Source organism: Hoplias malabaricus, chromosome 10, assembly GCF_029633855.1.
Source record: "Hoplias malabaricus isolate fHopMal1 chromosome 10, fHopMal1.hap1, whole genome shotgun sequence".
Classification (NCBI taxonomy): Eukaryota; Metazoa; Chordata; class Actinopteri; order Characiformes; family Erythrinidae; genus Hoplias; species Hoplias malabaricus.
The window spans coordinates 19,051,760-19,073,197 of record NC_089809.1 but is presented as its reverse complement, the minus strand read 5'-3'; the positions used below and the strand labels follow the sequence as shown (position 1 = coordinate 19,073,197).

The 21,438-nt window shown below is 35.9% G+C and overlaps 1 protein-coding gene across 1 annotated transcript in view; it reads left to right on the top strand.

The window, feature by feature from the left end:
• Positions 1-21,438, top strand: part of LOC136708148 (piezo-type mechanosensitive ion channel component 2) — a 113,682-nt gene that overhangs the window by 844 nt on the left and 91,400 nt on the right. The gene's annotated exons all lie outside the window — the stretch shown is intronic.

The following is a 21,438-nucleotide window of genomic DNA, read 5'->3' as shown; positions in this document are numbered from 1 at the left end:
GATGAATGATGTTATTCTGTAGTCTTAATAATAATAATAATTAATAACAATAATGCTATTACTACAACTATTACTACTACTAATAATAATGATATCAGCATAATAAGCACTGCTATGAGCAAATATCACATTTTAATCATTATAAATTACAGTAGACATATTTTTATAAAATTATAATTCACAGTATATCTTTTTGTTAACTTCTATTAAAAATAATATTAATATAAAACATATGTAGGGAGTTACTTGGTTATATGACACATTTATTTACTTAGCACTATTTTTTAAGCTAAAAATTTCACAGGATCTTCGCCTGATTCCTTCATAGAGTGAATTTTGATTTCATAAAGAACCTTTCAATTGTCGGTCCTTTATAGAGAGATTGTTGTGAAGGATGTGTGTGAGTGTGAACCTTTTTAAATAAAATAAAATAAAAAAAACTTCCACAGAATGTAGAAGTTCTAGGACAGACTCTTAAATTGGTTTCCAACTTGTGAAAGTCTCCTAAATATTTAAAAGGTGCTTCACACTTCTTTTACATCTCTTTTTAAGCATGGTTCTCTGGAGAACCAAAGGTGATTCTTTTATGGCTTTGCTCAAGAATGCTTAATGGAACCTTTGGGGGGAAACTGAACAAAACAAAAAACCTTCAATTTTGTCCCTGCTCAGGGAATGTCAGAATTTCAGACAAGAGTCTTATCTCACATGTCTCACCTGTATTACCTGACTGCTGAGTTATTGCAGCGCATTAATGTATGACTCCTAGTTTAGAAAATAAAAATACAAGATGAAGTAACATTAATAAATGAAATGTACAAACACATGATTTAGAAAGAACATGGGTGTGGTGAATGTTATAAATATATTTGTATTTAGAATTAGAATGAGAGACTGAAAACATATCTATGGTTTAACAGGCATTTTATGTAAATGTTGGTAGATAGTCACAAACATAATATAGATTGAAGTTTCATGTGTAAGAACTTTAATAAACATGGCCTTATTTACCGTACTCAGATACATCAGACAGATAAAAGTAATCTACACCGCAGGATATAATATGAAGTTTAATGTACACACAAAGCCTATGAGGAATACACGTGAATGAACCTACAGTTAATTACAAGATTATGCGTCATATTATGATATGTGAACTCTAAGCATGAATCATAACTTTATGTGTATTTGAATATAACCTATGATCAGCACCGGACTGTAGTGTGCAGTCTAATCTGGAAGTGTTCTAGTGTGTCATGTGTGGAATCTGTCTTCAGACACCCCCAGGGATCAGCTGAATGTTTGTTTTCTAGCAGCTGAAAAGGACACAGATGATTAGGTAGACCCTGGATCAGCGCTCCAGGGCCGGTCAGCTTTTAACCACCTCCAGGACATCACGGTGTTCCTGTGTTGGCCTGGTGATTCAGATTCCCACTACATCTTCATTTATAAAGAACAATGCGTTTTCCTCTCATAACTGAGGGAGTGTCTCAGTTATAAGAATTCCTCTGGACTTGTTCCTGACCTGGCTGCTTATAGCATATAAACATCAAAACCGCAGAACTGCAGAACTCAATACAGGCTCTCATGGGTGCAGCTCTGAACTGTGTGGCTGTAATCTATACATAAGCAGTGGCAAGGATTTTTCTCATATGCAAAAATTAGACTCAAAAATGACAAGAGCTGTGTTGTAGAATCGGGAGCACAGTTGGTCAGAGCTTTGCAGTCATTGTTATAGAGCTGTAGAAGAGACAAAGGCTCTTTGACACTCTTCCTGACTTTTTCCGGCTGATGTGTCACCAAAGGTTTTGACCGTTTGTGTCACCATTATTTCTGTGTGGTGACTTTGGGTGACTTTGTGCCTTTTGCTTGTGTTTCCAGAATCATTTATTATTTCCATCAAAAGTGAAGAGCATTGGACAGAAAACTCATGACAGAGCTGTTTTTTTTAAATATTTACTTAAAACACATGGATTGAGAAAAATTGTCCCTAAGGTCCCTAACCTTTTGACAACTCACTGTGATGGTACCCTCAAGGGTATATTTCAGTACCTTTAATTAAGGAACATAATTGTACCTTAACATTATTTTATTAGAATTGTAGAATGTAAAATGGTGTTGATTTCATACGCCTCATTTCTTCTCCAGGACTTGTTTTATGTTCTTTTATTGTACACAGTTTACAAATATGTTATGTACATTTAGGGAACACAGCTGAACTTCACTTTTAAAGCAACATTCGTACTGTTTGTACCTTTAGTGACCAGTAATGTACCACATTTTTTTCCGAGAGCGTACATTAAAAGCTTGTAATATAATTTTCACAAGTTTAACACCTTTTGAAAATGCCGGCCGACCTTTATACTCTATTAACACTTTGTAATGAATGAACAAGAATAATACCAAATTATTACAAGTAAAACTTGAGTATTTTTGATACAGGTAATCAAATATTGGATTAATCATTTCAGGTAAAATCCTGTTCTTGCTTTGGGGAAAGCTTGTTTTCTTTTATTTATTCAGGTTTGTTGGTGTTGGTGCAAAGAAATTGTTCATGAACTTACACAAATACTGAAAGTACATGACTACTAATTATTTTTAGTAAATTTTTGGACTACAGTGAAAACTTCCTAATTCTTTCTAAGTTATAAAACCTGCTTTTGGCCATTTAAGAAGTTAAGAGTTGTAAAACCTTTATGTTTTTTCCTATAAAATGACAATTGCTTTATTTGCTTTTAAAATGACACTGTGTTTCTGTCGTCTTTGTTTAAGCTGGGAAACTTTTAATCTACTCAGTAGATATGAATTCAGATTTCATTATCTCATATCTTAAGTTAAGGCCAGTTGCCTGGCAAAAGTGTTTGTCTGTGTTGATGTCATGGTCAGAGAAATACCAAAGGATTTCTGGGTATCAGCAATGTCCTGCTCTTCCTGCCCCTCCTCTCATTTTTTTCCTGCCTGTCTTTTTCATGGGATCAAATACAGTGCTTGTCTGTATTCGTTCACATCCTTAATCATCTGAACAGACAGTTAAGGATGTGAACCTCGGAAAAAGAAGAAGCTCTGCTCCTCTCTGTGCAGATAGCTCTGATGTTGCCCTCAACATCTGCACTATATGACTCATGGAGTTTTATCTAAGAGACTTGTTTTTTGCAGATACACACTGGGCCTGGCCTCCCAAAGCCTCCTAAACTAGACCATTAACTGCTGAAATCCTGAAATTGCCCAGAAATCAAAGGCCCTGGAAAGCCTCATTTACAATGGCCACAGTGGCTGTTTATCTCTGATAATACTCTAATAGTCAAAGCTGGTTCAGAGCACATCAAAGCATTTACCAACCTGAGTGTGCAAGGATCATGCAGTAGCCACACTTTTCCTCCTTTTGGAGGAAATATGGGTTGAATTTTATTCAGCTGTCTGGAGGAGTATAAGTGTAAATGCCACTAATGCAAAGCTTCACTTGGCTTGGTGAGAGAAATCCATCTGTGTTGACAATGATTGGATGTTCATGTGCCTGAAAAGGTCAGCCAGAGAACTCATTTTTTTGATGTCGTGTGTGATTCAGTGCAAATGTATTTGTTTAAAAATACATTTTTTTCTGAGAAGTGCAGATACTTTTTTTTCTTTAAAGGGCAGATTAACTAATCCCCAGCTTGTCTGCCTAACGCCCACTAAAGCTCAAGCTGTAGATCTTTGGTAGAAAGTCCCTTTTTTCCAACTTGGAGCATTTATTTTTACTCTGTTCTTATTCACCAAATACAGAATGTGTAAATATTAGCAGTATGAATGAAAACTTAGAGCTGTGATTGGTAAACCCAGTCAGAAGATGCTGTGACCTTTCCTTTAAACTTTTTACCCCGCAGTGTGTCTCTCTCATGTGGGGACGAAAATTTGGACGTGTCTTGTTTTGTTTTTACTTAAGTAGTTTATGGCTTTTTTCTACTTTAGACAAACATTATGTTTCCTGGGTTTCAGGATGTATACAGAGACTATAAACTTTACATAGAGCCACCTAATAAATTAAGACATGCATGGACAGGGTGCACCAACCTGTGTTTGCACATGGAAGCCTTGAAGTGGAAAGGCAATTTTTCCTACAGCTGCCCTGTCATATTGAAGAAACAGCCATCATCAAAAGATGTATGAATGGGTTCTTCAGGGTCTCATCATTAGATGCTTGATTACGGTGTGTAGCATGCAACAAGTCAGTGAACTCTTCAGTCTTTATTTGGATTGAAAGGAAATGGATAAAGAAGATAAGCAAGAGTGGGGAGGTGTCTGACCTGACCTCAATGTGGAAGAATATTTTTGATTTGAATTGACATCTAGTAAAAAAGAATATTATGACTTCTTTTATTTTTCTTATTTATGATTATGATTATTCCTTTTATTTATTTATTTATTTATTACTTTTGCCCAGAATGCATATTGTATACTTTTTTGTACACTATGACTTGTTACACTCTCTTTAGTACGAAGTAAATATAATTATTGTAGTACAACATATATCCATTTTTAGTGTACATTTAGGATATATTTTTGCATTACTATTCAAATCATTATAAATATAATATTGTTAATTGTATAGGTACATTACATAATGAATTGTGTTATATTTTGTGTAGAAAATTTCAAATCTTCCCTTTTTTTAGCTTACAATTTGACCCTGTGATCATTAGACTCAGATCAACTCTATAATGATCTCTATACTGATTAACCATATATATGCAAATGCAATGGTTTTATGACACCACAAAAAAGTGTTTTTTTTTGGTGGTGGTATGAACAGCTTGTTTTCTGAACCATATGGCCTGGTGACTAAAATGCATCACTATTAACATATCCAAAGATGTTATTTTAAAAAATTATCATAATTCAGAAATAGAGATAGAGACAATTTCATGTTTTTGTGTAGGACAGAAGTTTAGTCAAAATGTCCTTAACCAACAGTTTTCCATACACACAAACTGTTGGGTGGATATTAATGAAACTATATATTTTAACCCCTAACATCTAAATTTTGTGTGTAAACTTGAGACCGCCCCCACTGCATCCAAAAAATAATAATTCCCAATATATATAGTATACAAACTCATTTCCAGAAAATTTGCGATAGAAAAATAGAGGTCATTTAAATAATCGTATAATATTTAGGATACACCAATTTGACTATAAACTATAAACAAGTGAGAATGTAAGGTATAAAAGGAGGATGCACAAATGGCTCAGTCAAATGAAGCTAGAAAAATAATATACAGAACCAGTCTAAAGTTTGGACTGTCATAAAAGTTATTTAATCAATAGTGGAATAGGGCTATTCACTGTATAGAACTGTGTACCAGCCCCTATCCCTGACAACCCAAGTTATGGTCCCAAACACATTAAGGCGGCAAGCAGTTCTACAAATGAACTCTTGATGAAGCCACAGCTCTGAAAACCATTCCAGGTGACGACCTTGTGAAGCTGACTGAAAGAACTTTAAGAGTGTGCAAAGCTGTCATCAAAGCAAAAGGTAGCTACTTTGAAGAATCTAAAGTATAAAACATATTCTGTCTTGTTTAACACTTTTTTGTTCACTACATAATTCCCTATGTGTTCCTTCATAGTTTTATTGTCTTCCATATTTATTTACAGTGTAGAAAATAATAAAAAAACAAAGAAAATCATTGAATGAGAAGATGTCCAAACTTTTGGCTGGTACTGTACATTTACAATATGTGGAAAATAGCCCAAAACAAAGGAAACCAACTCTGAGTGGGTGTGTCCAAACATTTGACTGGTACTGTATATAGCCACATAATAAATATATCCATGTGCGCTTGGGAGTACTTATGAATGCCTTCATAAATAAACACTGAAATTGTTATGCAAGGAGAAATTCATGCAACAAATCTATGCAGAAACACTCTTGACTTTTCTGTGCAGATGGTCTGAAGGACAGTGCAAATGTGTGGTAATCAGAGGAATCCACATTTCAGCATGTTTTTAGAAATTAAACTGAGGTTTTCAGATTGTTATCAGTGAAAGCTGCAAAACCCACAGATGGTATGTGTGTGACTTAAATTTGTGTGAAGACTTTATTGAGCCGTATGCTGCCATCATGATCATGTTTTTTTCCTGGGAAGTCCAAGGTTATTTCAGCAACACAATGCCAGGCCTCATTCTGTGCTAACACAACATGGCTTCATAGACAGGGTTTGTGTGCTGTCAAGATCTGCCTCCTATTACATTATGAATTGCTTTTAAAGTTTGAGTTGAAAGACAAAAGTTTTGAGTTTCTCAGAAATATATCTATATTTCTCATGAATCTTTGGGGCAGAGCTAAACTGCTCTAAGACAAGTAGAGGGACACACACATAAATACAGTGCTTCACAAAAAACAAATCCAGAAAACTTTTTTTTTTAACCTGTTTTTACATTTATTTATTAGGGCCATTTATACCATTGACTGAAAAATGTGTTGAAAAATTACACTATTGAGTATTAATTATATATTCATAATATATTAATTGTTAATGATATAATTTATTGTTATTTAATTAAAAATAATGAACAATTGGATATGGACCATTTGATTAATGATTGTACCTGGAATACAAGTAAAATGCCGTACACATTTATTGTTGGGTGATATTATCTAAATTAGACATTTGACTGTTATTCAGTTAGAGAAGACTTAAACTAAAACTGGTCTTATTCTAAAAAACATCACCACAGAGCTCTGTGTATTCAGCTGATAAAAGCTCTGTAGCTTCAGGGTGTTATTACTTGTCAATCGTCACTGAGAGTCTTAACTTGCTGATAACGGCACAGTTTTTCCTGTCGTGGCCCATTTAGCCGAAGCTTAATCACAGACTATGCTTCTTCTCTTTAATATAGGTGGTTAAATACTTTATGTTCAAGCGGAACCTACTCTGTCCGAAAAACCGTGCTGTCACTATGGTGGTATCCTCAAGGGTACATTTTCAGTATCTTTTAAAGATGCATTTACACTGTGTGTGTACCTTTAGTGACCAACAATGTAGCTTTTTTGAGAGTGTAGAGGAGGATTTCATAAAGCCTCTGTGTTAACATTGAATGATTTTTGATGCAAAGACCAACCTTACCTCACACTTTGTTGGTTAACACACCACTATATCTTCCACAGTAAACTTTTTGGTGCTGTTTACAAAGTGCTTAAGAAGCAACCAGCTGCAAATGTTTAGAAGTTCAAGAAAGTAGGTCTACAAGCATCTGCCAAATATGGCCTGGAATAAATCATGTTCACAAGTTTGAAGTGGATTTTCTGAAGTTTATAATCAATGTATGATTGTAATAATAATATTAATAATAATAATAATAATAATAATAGCAACAATACATGTATACAATTTTTCAAATATGCTAGACCCATAAAGCTTCACAAGTTACAAAAGAACAATGGAAAACTAGAAATCTATTAAAAAAATAAGTAATGTTATGTAGTAGAACTTTTGAGAAAGTTAAAGTACAATTCATTTGCTTTTGATTACATTATAAAATTGGAGGTCAAACTATGGCATGTAACTTAACAAAAATATATAGAAATAGAAATATTCTCGAATAAAACATTTGGAACATATAAAGCAATTAATATTCAACTACAAGAGAAGAATAATGGTAATGTATTTGTGGGCATTGTATTGTATGTTGTAGTGTTTTATTTTGGTAAATTGTCAGCCTTGGTAATAATCCACTTAATAATCGTCTTAAAACTAAATCCAAGCCTAGTACTTTTCACAAAGATTGATGTCAAATATTAGATCAAATGTATTATGCCATATTTCACTACACAAGATGCTGTGAAAAGTCAAGAGTGGCTTAAAAGTGCACTGTGCCAAACATATTTGGAATAAAACAAATTTTGATCACCCATGTGTTCCTTCTGGGTGTTTCTTTTTCTTCTGGCCCCTCATAGTAGCACTATTCATACCATTTTATCTGAACCATTTCCTGTCTGTAATCTGACAGCTCAGCCTCTGAAATACGCTCACTCACCTGAAAGCACCTTTTGTGCTCGTCCTGCCACACTAAATCCAGCAGGGTTTTTTCTTACTCCAGCAATTAAAGAGAGGTTACGAGAAACAGGCCAGCTGTATATCACACCTCTACAGATCATATTCTTGAAAAAATAGATTGCAGTTGTTGCAGTCTTATAACTTCATCTTTTTCTGTTTAAAAATAACATTATCACTTTGATGTCAGTTCTGGTAACCACTAGATATTAGTTATCTTAAGCTTAAGCTTAGTATTCGTATCCTGTTAATTATCACATTTCCCATAACTTATGGAGCAGCATCCACATTTATATTTAAAGGTACGTTACTGGGAAAAGATTTTTAATTTATTTAATTCCCATTAAAATAGCCATTAAATACAGTTCATTACAGGAAATAAGATATATTTAACAAAAAAAAACAAATTCTCAACAATAATTTCACAATAATATAAACACATTTAGTGTTGTGTCCCCTAAGTGCCTGAATTTTTGTTTTTACTCATGGAGATGTATTACTTAAAATGTTACAGTCACAGTCACACAGCTCCAGAGACCTGGGGTTGTGGGTTCAAGTCCTGCTGTGGGTGACTGTCCGTGAGGTGTTTGGTGTGTTCTCCCTGTGTCTGCCTGGGTTTCCTCCAAGTACTCCGATTTCCTCCCTTGGTCCAAAACCACACATTGGTAGGTGTATTGGCGACTCAATAGTGTCCAAAGGTGTGAGTGTGTACGTGGATGTGTGAGTGTGTGTCGCCCTCCAGGGTGTGTTCCTGCCTTGTGCCCAGTGATTTCGGGTACGCTCCAGACCCACCGCGACCCTGAACTGGATACAGACAATGAATGATTGCAAAATGAATGTTTGATAAATTTACTGTGGAAGGACTGACACCTAGGCATTCTTACACTTTTAGAGCTCTGAAGCAACAGGGAGTATTTAATTTCTCCTTTATCTCTAGAAGAAAAACTATTTATGGTTTCATTGATCGTGACAGTGCTGCTGGTCTACCAGGTCTTGCATAGTTCCATTTTCACATAAGTTATATTTTATTTATAATTTTTTCTTCAAGGGCCAGTTTTGAAAATATTGACTATTCTCCTGATGTTAGCACTTTTCATTTGATAAACTTTTCTAGGAATGTATATGTGAATGGAACCAGACAACAGGCAGATGTGAGCTGCTGATTTTGCTGGTGTTCTTGGCTTGTTGTGTGTGTGTGTGTGTGTGTGTGTGTTCTGAAGCCTAGTGTTCCTGTGGGCCAATGTTGGCTGGGGTAAAGAGCTGTGGGCTGTGTGCTGTGTTCTGCAGCTGCGATCCTTGTGTGTTTGTGAGAGACGTGTTAATAGACGAGCGGACGCTGAAGGTTAACAATACAGAGCTGCTGCAGCATGGGCCCTAGTGAATGATGTGTGAGACCTTTGCTTCCATTTGCAGACAAAGCAAACATTATACCATGCTAGTTGCTGTCATTTTAGCTGTATATCACAAAACAGTAAATGTACCCGAAGATGCATATTTTACATACATTTGCAGTATATTACATCAAAAGCATCAGATAACAGATTAATTTCCATAACATTCTTCAACAAATCCAGATACTTCTAAAATAGTAGTTTCATAGAAGAAAAACACTGTTTTTAAAATGTTGAAGATGTTAATCTCACAAATGATTATTCCAAGGAACTTTTGGACCATTCGTATGTATTGGTCCAAATATCAAGAAATGTTCATATAATGAAAAAAAGGAGCTGGTTATGAGTTATGTTGTTTGACAGTGATATTTATTTTGGTTTGGTTTGGTTTTGTGGGCTTTGCACTCAGTTCAGGGTTGAATACCCAGTTGCGAATATAATACCAGAATACTACTGATGCTGAGGATAACACATTCAGATATTATCAGTGGTGAATTCCAATTAACCCCCTATCTGCCTTCATGCTAATCAATTCTCCCAGGCCCGTAGCATGACCTTGTGCAAAGGTTCCAAGACATCAAATTGAGTATTGTTAAAAACAAGAAATCTGTTATTTTTCCTCTCTGATTACAATCTGTTCTCCCTCTCATTATGGCTTCTCATAAATGTGCACTGACTCAGACGGCTCAGTGACCTGTTTGCATAGATCTGAGTCATACTCAAAATAGCATGAAATTCTAACCAAGAGTCTTTCTGCATTGTCAGACAGTTTAGATATTCTTTTTGACCACTGAATTGACTGGACCTGGACATAAAGGCAGATTAGAGGACTGTATTGAACTCCAGTGTTTGGGGTATGAGTGCAGAGAAAGTTTATGCTTATGTAACACTGCGCTTGTCTCCTAGTAATCCACCACATTGTCCCCTGTGAGGTTGAAAGCTCTCATAGTGTGACCCCAATAACAACATTACTCTGCTCTTTTTTAGCACTTGGCCTCTACCTTGACCGATTGTTGTTACTGAACAAGGAATTTAATAAGAATATATAAACAGTACCGTTTTACCCTTCCACTCTTTAAGCCTCTGTGAAGTAATTAATTCATTGGTTCATTAAAACATACTCACAATTTATACATAGCCACAGCCAGTGTTTTTTTTTTTGTATTATATGTGTTATTATACAGTATTATATGTGAGAATATTGCAGTTAGTATTCGACTGCCCTTAGCAGAAGTCAGACAGTGCTGTAGGACGATTTGTTCTGAATCACAAATGTCACTGCAACTCATCTCAAAGCTATGGAATAGTGTTCATTCTAGGAAACACATTTACACATCTGCACATCTCAGTGAATTGAACGGGCTGCCTGTGTTCAGAATGGGTGCACCTTTAAAACAACTGAATTCACTGCTTCAGTCAGCCCTTCCAACTAAATACTTTTTCAGCAGCAATGCTTGCCTTTCTGACCTTCGCAGTGGAGACAATATGTCCCCTGTGTTTAGATTGAAAAAAAAATCTGCCAAACCAGCAGTAGAAATTATTTACTGACTACAGTGTTTTAATTAGAATGCATCAAGCAGCATCATTTTAGGTTAAAGAGGGAGGCAGCTGTGGCCTAATGTTTAGAGAAGCAGGCTTAGGACTGGAAGGTCACTGGCTCGATTCTGACAACCGACAAGAAAATTGTGGGCTGCAGGAGTAAAGCAACAGTACTGTCCTCTTCCTCAGTTCACGGTTGCGATGCCCTTGAGCAAAAAACCTCCAACTGCTACCTTGGGATGGCCGTCTGCCGCTCTGAGTGGGCATTCAGTGCCCCCAGTGCACTAGTTAACCTGTGTGTGTCTGTGTGTGTTCACTGCCATGGATGGGCTAAAGACACTTTTAGTTGTACACTGACAAATAATTGCACATTTGGATTTGCATTTCTTTTCAAAAAGCTCACATATTTGGTTCTTCATTACAAGAGCTCATTTATTAGAGGTGCGTACAAAATTTGAGATATATAGTGTATATTTTGTTGATGCTTAACAGGCCAAACAGTGGTGATGGCTGCAAGGTAAACAGTCGGTTGTTGCCAAGCTCAATGGAATTATGTTTTTCTAGACTTTTAAAAGTCTGTTTATCATTATGTATGGCACCTATATCATGTAATACTCTCATCAGCAGAACAAAATTCGAGTGATGTAGAGGCTGTTTAAAGTGACAGTGCCCATGCCGCGTTTTACTCTCAGTCATCTATAGAGGTTTTCTAGTAGAACAGGTGGGTGAATGTTCTCTGATGTAGAACTATACATACAGTTTATGATTAGGTTAACATCTTCAGAGTAGCAGCCCTACACTTATGAGTCATGTGTTGTGGTTGATGTTAAGTTGTGAATAATTGTAGTTTGGAGTCAGTCTAAACAGAGCAGTGAAATAGCTGGAATAGGCCTGATTGTGAGCCAGGTTTTTTTTTCTTTTTGTAAGTGGTACAGAGTGGATTTTCATTCATATATCATCTGTTCTGAGGTGAAAACAGATCTGGTTTGAGCCACAGGAGTCTTTACCATATGCTGTCCAAGAGTAAACAGAATGTAAAATATAATTCAACCAGTTATTTGTGAAATGAGAGCCAAAGAATGCTGAGTGCCTGGGTGTGTGTGCGAATAGAATCATGAGGACTTTACACACAGTCTCACTCTCTCTCTCTCTCACACACACTCTCTCTCACACACACACACACACACACACACACACACACACACACTTTCTATTCCTGCCCGAGGTTTCTATCCTCCCAACCTCCCATAAATTCCCCAGCATCAATGAACTGACACATTTATGCTTGACATTAATATTTAGCTCTTGTATAAAATTTGGTATTTTTTGGTATTTTTAATATTTTTTGGACACACATTTGTCTTCTTTGGTATTATGTCAAAGTCAACAGCAACCTATTTGGTTTGGATGTAAATGTACGTATCAGGAATGTTGGAGCCTTCAGAGCTAACAGCTAACCAAATATAAAACTTCAGTCTCAGAGGCTAGCCTGAAACGTGCTTGTATTTTCAGGTAAGTTTGACACTGACACACAATGCAGTCTTCCACAGGACAATTCACATTAATTAATTAAGTCATTAATCTCTTATCTGAAACTGTTTCAGTAAAAAGTGTAACACAATATGTATTAATATAACACAGAACAACAAATGTGCTTATAAGGAATTTAAAAATAGTAGATGAAATTTGTAAATATACCAACTAGGAATGCAGTTGAAAAAGCATATGACATGAGTATTAAACCTTCCAGTCTCAGTGCACCTTCATATGCTTGACTGCTGATATCTTCCCTTTTTTGAGACATTTCTGCTAAATGTGATATGTGAAATGTTTTAGAAGTTCATTAACATGAAACTAGAGATTTAAATGTGAAATAGTATTCACTACGTGTTCTTAACGTTGTTTTATACACATTTAACATTTTGGATCAATCAATCTGTAAGCTTTTAAAATTAATATTTAAGGCAATTTATAAAATTAAAAAAGGGATAACAAGGCACTGGTTTAAGTTGATGTGGAATGCCCTATATATCTACAGATGCTTCATGCTTTTAATTCAACAGATAAAAAGATACTTCTGGCCTTATTGTTTCTAAAATGGTTAGCGGTCTATCTGATGTTTTAGACAGACTTTAGATTGTTTTGGCATTTTGACTGCAATCTTGGTTTCGTGACTCATCCGAATGAAAGGGCACCATGGCCTGCAGGACTGCCAGGAGGTTTTGAAAGTTTCTCAGACACTGTTAGAAGCCAGAGCTCCTCCACACATGAGCCACATAGATGAAGTATGCCAAAACTGTTCTGACTCACACACAAACTGAAGAGAACCATTGAGGTCTGAAATGTTAAACAGCCACTGAATAGCCAAAAACACTGAAATTAGTTTCAATGGCACTGACTGTGTTTATGACGCTGGGATTTCTCTGAGTATTTGACATCTAAAATGCTGTTATATTATTGAATTATGAAGTGTATTTCTCCATTGGTTATATGAATTTGTGGCACTTTTGATCAAACGCACATGTTTCTAGGGAGAAATCACATGAATCTTTGTCACTGCCATGTTCTGCAAAGATTACTACTGGCACGTTTATGCAAAGTCATAACATGCCAAGAAGTCAGTCCTTTACGTCTAGAACTCACTGCAGTGAACACGTTATATCACAAAATTTCAAGCCACCTACATTCAAACAAACCTTTCAGCCAAGGCTTAGAGTTTCTGCTGAAAAATGAAATGAATGTTGTTAAAGTCTACCTCCCACTAACACAGCTACCATACAAGTGCTCTGTGTTTTTTCATTGTGAAATGGCTCATCTGTCATTTCTCTGCTGTAACTGATACTGTAGCAGTTCTCCTGAGTGCTGTGAAATGAGTGACTGTTAGATCAACAACAGTGCCGTGTCGTCAAACTCTTCTCCTCATTCTTTTCACCTCCATTGAGGATTAAGCGATATGTTGTTGTCTTAACTCTCACATGTAGGTTACCTGTTCACTGTCTCGGTTCAACACAGTTCATGGCGCTAACAAGACAAGCACAATTTACAGGAAACAAACACTCTTGATTAAAGGCATTTCCTTAAGGAGAATAATATACAAAAATTGAGAGTTCAGTCAAAACAGCCTCAAAACATGCATTATATCACCTAGTTTATCGTAAATCCTAAGTAGTGAAGGTCTTCTATAGCTTTTACATGCGTGATTTGGGCTGAAATGTGGATTTCATATTTACAGAATCCTGTGGTGTTTTTGATTAATTATTCTGGCAACAGCCTCAATTCTCTTTGCCAGAAAACTGCCTCTCTATTGCCCCTATAATGTCAAGCAGATACAGTAAAATTGATTTATAGTGTTTGTAGTTGGAGTGTGGAATAGTAATTGTTGTTTGGAAGTGATTGCTCCCAAATTGAGAAGTGAACTGTTGGTTGCATAAAAAGTGCCATAATTAGCATTTTCGTTCATTTCAGATTAGGGGTTTGCAGCTGCTTAAAATCCTTTCTGCACAATATCTTTTAATGGCAGTGCTATTTTAAAACACATTTATCAAAGGCGTTTACAGCAGCTCATGTGCGTTTCTGTTTTTTCCCTCATAAGTGACAGTGAATGGGTCATTTATTCTTCCTGGCAGCATCATCTCATTTTTGTAGCATAATAAAGCACATTAGTTCAAAGTGTCTGTTCTCACTGTTGCTGTTGGTAATCTGTTTAGATTTGAAGCCTGATCTATTCCAGCTCCAAGTTAATCTTTTGGTTTTTTATATTTTATTAACAATTCAGAGTATCCTATCACCTTAAAAACGTTTTAGTAGAGGGTATTATAATAGTTTTACCTTCTTAGAAATATATTTTAATTTATAGAATGTTATAAACATTATATACAGAGTGGCATTATGGCACAAAAGGTCACATCACTCTCACACAGCTCCAAGATCAGTTTGAGAGTATGAGTCCTGCCCGGGGACACAGTCTGTGAGGTGTATAGTATGTGTGCCCTGTGTATGGATTTCTTCTGGATGCTCCAATTTCCTCCCACAGCACAAAAAACACATGTTGGAAGGTGAATTGGCTGTGTAACAGTATGTGATGTGACTGTGTGAGTAACCGTGAATGTATGTAATTGTCCACTGGTGTGGCAGTGGGAGTGACTTGGTGAGTGTGTGCTGTCTTATGAAGAAATAGTAGTTCCAGGTAGGCTTGTATATTTTCAAAAGTCTTCCACTTTGGAGATACATCATTAAGGATGTTCTAGAGACTATTTTAGGACCACTTTAGGAGGCAAATGAGCATGTTCAAAACTGAAATTATATTAATGGTTAAAGTATGCATTACTTGATTTAAGCTCATGCTCATTTTGATATTTATTGCATTCGGTCATGTATCAAGTATTTGAAATCCATATTTAAAGGGAACGTCTAAGATTGTGGAGAACTGCAGTTTTCTCTGGTGTGTTTATGTTCATGAGCTCTGCATCTTTTAAAGTGGAACGGTATGTTTGAAGAGAAAAAAACTACTGTTCTTTGTGTATGGCTGAACGTCAACTTCTCTGTAAGTTTTATTCACTGTTTGAATTACCACAGAAACTTGTTTGTAACTTGAGTTGTTTAGTTTTGTAGCACTTTCAGTCTGTTTACTCTCCCAAATTTAGAGTGAGCTCCTACCTAAATAATCTGAAACAGGACAAATATGTCAATATTACCCACCTATAGAGCAGGAATATAGCAATATATACATCTCTGTTCATGATTTTCAACCTTTGGATGTTCTTTTTTTATTATTATTATTATTTTTTTTTTTTTTGAAGACTAGCATGTCTGAGCAAGCCACTTTGTTTTTTTTTTTTTACTTGTTTCCTGACACTGGGGTTTGTAAACACATTAGTCTGGGTTTTGAGCATACAAACAGACTAGAACTCAAATAGTGAGGAAACAAATTCTGAAATGTATAAAATGTGGTTTTTATTACAACTGTGAATGTAACCTTTAATGAGTTTATGTCAGATGATCAGGTTTGGTCAAGAGCCAGATTGTGCAGAGTGTTTGGTTAGAGTCTTGTTGCAAAGTAAAGTGCATACTTCTATGTTTTGTAATTTGGATTGATGTGATATAATACGTTTCTGATGTGAACAAGTCCTGTACATAGATGTACTTCAGTGTTACACACAGGACATGATATATTCTGCAGTTTCCCTTTGGGATCAGTAATGGGTTATTTTAGGATTAGGAGCTGTGCATTTTTCTCTACATTTTCTCTGGGATAGGTCAATCTTGCCTTCATCTGTATATAATTCCCAAAAAAACTTTTATATAAGCTTTCAACACCACTGTAACACTGCCTGTTTTTAAGGCTTATCTGTGCTTTTCACATTCTAGTCAACTTTTTGAGTTCATGTTGGCATTCTGATGTACTGCTCTGGTTATGGTTGATTTGTTCCAGTTTGATAGTTTATTCCAAAGGGTAGTTTTTTGATCCTCATGTTGAGAGGCAACAACTCTACTTGCCAAATACAAATCTAGAATCAACTAGACATTATGTTTGCTTTAACTAATGGCACACAGCTGGTCAAGAAATGACTGAGCAGTCAATTACACAGTTACATTTTTGCCTCTGAAGTAAAGGGACGGTGGAGAACTGGCTGGTGGAGAATCCACAGTGGCTCTTAGAACATCCATCTTTTTGATTTCCCCACTTGGATTTTGGTTTATTTACATTAATACTTTTCATTCCCAGATAGCCATCAGCTTGAGGCTCCCTCTGATTTCTTTCATAAAACAGCTGTGTAACTGCTTTTGGATTTTTTTGATTTTGCACATGTAGCTTTATGTGTATTAAAACAAGTAAAAGCAAGTTACAGTTTAAATCAGTATATTTTGTTTTATACATTATAAAGGCAATGTCTACAATTATGGGGAACTGCAGTTCTCTCTGGATTGTTTACATTCAGAAGCTCCTTGTCTTTTAAGTTGGAACAGTATGAGGAGAAAACAGTTTGAGGAGAAAAAAACACTGTTGTTTTGTTCATAGATGTTAGGTCTTTATTCACTTAATTACCACAGAAACTCATTTGAAACTCGAGTTTACTTTAGTAGCACTTTCGGTCTGTGTTGACTGTCATGCACTGAGCAGTCTCCTGAATTTAGAGTGGGCTCCTACCCATGTAATCTGAAACACCAAAAATAAGTTAATATTACCGACCTATGGACAGGAATAAAGCAATATCCACATCTCTTTTGATTATTTTAAACATACATGAATAAAGAGAATGAGAAAGCCTAGCGTGTCTGACCGAGCCACTTTTTTTTTGTTGTGTTGTGTTTGAATGTTAGATCCTCTTTTGTAAGTCGCTTTGGATAAAAGTGTCTGCCAAATGCATAAATGTAAATGTAAATGTCTTTTGTTTTTTGTTTTTTCACAACTTAGTTTGTGCTAAGTTGTGAAAATAATAAAAAAGATAAAAAAAAATCTTCAAAATATTGTTAGTTAATAAAGTTAGTTAAATATTTTTAGTTAATGATTCATTACCATATAAAATACATCATCAGTAACTACGTTTGGTATAAATTTAAATTACACCAAATACCTCAGTACCAGCCAATATCATTTGCCAACCAATAGATTGTGGGTAAAAATAAAGACAAAATATATTTGCATTGTATTGTATTCGTGATGACTTCAGGCTCATTGTTTCCCCTTCGAACAGCATGACCTCAGGACAGGGCTGATGTGAAAGCACTGCCCCTGGCCAACACCTTGTGCTGCTGCCAATATGAGGTCACCATCTGGGAAGTGTTAATGGTGGTCTAATCCCACAAATACCGCAGAAACTAGCTCCCCCCGGAGATCCAAAAAATACCACTCTAGAACCCTGCGATGAAAAAATAAAGAATTGTACATCGATATGGAAATCGTACTGTAACCCAAAGCTGACAAAATATTTATCCTTATTCACAAGCACCATACAGGGAGACTAAAGACATAAACATCAACACTTAGTCATCTTGGATATAAAAACCAGTGCATACCTTCAACAGATTTTAGTTATCAATTTTTGAAGCTTCAAACAAGACCCCCAAAAAAGGACCCAAACAACATGCCTCTTCAAGAGTTATTGATGAGATGGAGCTGCGCAGTATGTAGCAGTTTACTGTGTATAAATGGCAAGAGCTTCTGTGTGTAGTCCTAGTCACAATAAAGCTGATGGAAGAGAGATTATAATTTTTGATAATGTATATGTTATTTGGCCTTAAACGTTCCCTCTCATGCTAAATAGCACTGCATTCTTTGTTTTTCTGTGCAAGACAAAACGGTTTTCGTGCGGTGAGGAGCAGGCCACAGGGGACAGTTGGGATGTTGCCCATTACAATTTAAGCTGTGTTTAATTTCCAACTTTGGAAAAGCCAGGATGTGGCTTCAAATGAGACAAACCAAGGCCTAGCTTTCCTCGCCTGCACTCATACAATTAGCACTGCACAATTTGTTAGGGAAAACAAGTCTTACGTATGCAAGGAAATCTGAGAAAACAAACGGCTCTTGAAAAAATACACAATGGCACACAGCTCACAAAGCTTCAATAACACGGGTGGGAGAGCAAAAATAATTGTGTCAGAAACTCCAGCCTGTCACCTCAGCATTACTTTGGTTGTTCCTGTGGCCTTAGACACAGGAAGAACGTGCAATGAGTCTGTCAGTGCCTCTATGGCCTCTGCCTCATTTAGGCAAGTGCGATAAGCCTCATTTAGCCAGGTACAGTTTGGAGTTTCTCTGAGGCAGATCCTGCACTTCTGCAGTTTTCTGGGTCATGCAGAGTATTGAGCAGGGCCTTTCAGAATACACCAAGGCAACAAGTGGCAAAAAGAAGGTGCTGATAAACACCAGAGTTCAATGGGATTGTACTGGGGATACTCATCACTTAGTCTTCTAAAGCTTAACCTTTAACCATGAATACATATCCCTAATATAACCCTCTCAGTAATTTTCAGCAACCATTACTAAATCCTGTTTGTCATCTGAAGCCTAAGGTATCATCCTGCCCAGCTGATGTAAATGTTTCCTGTGACTTCCTTCTGCTTTTAACAGAAACAACCCTCTTGTTCTGTGATCTGCATCCTGAGAAAATGATGTTTGATCAGCTTGTCCTGAGTGTTTTGACAATGTCTGTTGAGCCTAAAAGGACACAGAAAAACACAGACATTTTTGGAGTTCAACAAAAATACCAACCACTACCTATGAACAGCAAAGCCTAATAGCAATTGGTTGTGGGTTATGCTTAAAAATGTAGCAGAAATTAAAAAGGTGAGCCATCATACTTGCAACATCTTTATGGTGAATTGATGGCAATGTTCTTGTCATATTTTTCTTATTGATTTGATGTGTACATTTATAAATTAACGCATACAAAAAGACATTACTCACAAACATACAGCAGATTAAATCAACAATAGCATTTAAAGTCTCAGTACAATTGCAGCCTGCAATCAACATTAATACAGTACTACACAGGAATTTTCTCCATGACACCGCTGACAAAACAACACTTTGCACCTACAAAATGGTTACTAGAGAGTTAATTATCCTTCTTAACTCATTAACCAGACTTAATTGAAGTCATTATTTACCTAAGTAGGTTAGGATTTGGATAGGTTTTGTTCTGACATCAACAATATGACACTGAAAATGCTGATACAGATGAGGCTCAGAACTCAGAAGGGTGGTCCCCTTCAAATCACTGGGGTGGTACCCTCAAGGTTATTTAGGACACAGTTGTACTGTATTCTGTTGCAGTTTTATTTTAGACTGTTGAGTTGCACACTCCCTGTTCTGGTTCCAATGGTTTTGTTTTATTTTTCTATTTTAAAACTTTAGGTTATGAAAATGTAACAATATGCTTCTTTCCCATTGGGCAATGAATGTAATTTTCCTTCAAAACATATTTAAGGTACACAATTGGACTTTATGATCATTCTTGTTCAGTTCAGGCTACTTATTCAAAGTGTATTCCTTGATTAAAAAAACATCTGTGTACAGTAGTGTTGTAGGGTAGAACTGTAGTCAACACCACAAAATCAAGATTGTGGCCCACAAATGTTCTATTTGACACCAGGCCTTAACTTGTCTTCAACTGCCTCCACTCAACATTTCTTGTTTTATTTTTATTTTTTTTCTTTATTATTTGGTGACTTAAATGTGAACTAGAACTTTGGGATGGCAGACTTTGAGCTTTGTCTTAATTTTGCTTTACAGCTGAAATAAAATGCTAAAATATATTAATTCATTAATAAATTAATAAAACAAAAATATATTACTTTAATTTTTACTTAATGATAGTGTCACTATCACACAGCTCCAGGGTCCTGGGGTTGTGCTCTCAATCCCCACCTCAAGTTACTGTCTATGAAGAGTTTGTGGTGTCTTCCCTGTGTCTGTGTGTTTCCTCTCACAGTCCAAACAGATGTTGGTTGTTGGATTGGATGTTCGAATGTGCCCGTATGTGTGAGTGTTGGAGTAAATGTGTGAGTGTGTTATGCCCTGTGATGGACTGGTGCTCTGTCCAGGATGTGTTACTGCCTTGCCCCCAATGATTCAGGGTAGGCTCTGGACCACCACAAGCCAGTACAGGTTGAAGTAGTTACAAAAAAAGTAAATAATGATTGAAATTGAGCTTAATCTATAATTACGTTACATTTATGTTTAATATCTATAAGTCTGCGTCAAACTCATTACCTATTTCTGTTGGTTTCAGTCTCAGGAATAGACACAAACTTTGCAGAAAATGTAAAGGGCAATATATTTTGGAGAAACGATAACTTTTCATCAAATTCAAATAATAATAAAACAAATATCCTATTGTATTTTCAAGAGTAAGTGTGTTTTCCAGCCCAGTTAGTTAAATCCTTCACACATGCATTTTTGCATAGTGAATTAGTACATGTTGTTGATGGAGAAAGAAAAATAATATTCAAATAAATAAATGCTAAATGGTTTTGGTTGAGACATAGGGCCTGGTCAAGGACAAGTCTTAAGTACTCTAGCACTAGTCTGACTTTACACTGTCAGAAAATTTGTCAATGTGGTGGTACCTTTTGCTGTCACTGTGGTGGTACATATTTGTACCTTTAATTAGGGAACATAATTGTACCTTATTTTATTAGAATTGTAGATTTAAAAAAGTGTGTTGATTTCATATGCCCCATTTCATGTCCAGGACATATTGGACATATGTTTTTTATATGACACAGTTCTATAAGAGAATTTAATGTACCTTTAAGGAACAAAACTGGATTTTTAAACACTGTTGTACCTTTAAAGGTACATTTGCACAGTTTGTACCTTTAGTGACCAATAATGTACCTCTACCATACCTTTTTTTTTTGAGAGTGTAGAATATTTAAGTTTTCACTTGAGATTGAGTCTGAACACATGCTTAACTCGATTCAAATGTTGCATGGGTTTAGCAAAGTGTTGAAAGAATTTTTTTTTTTTTTTT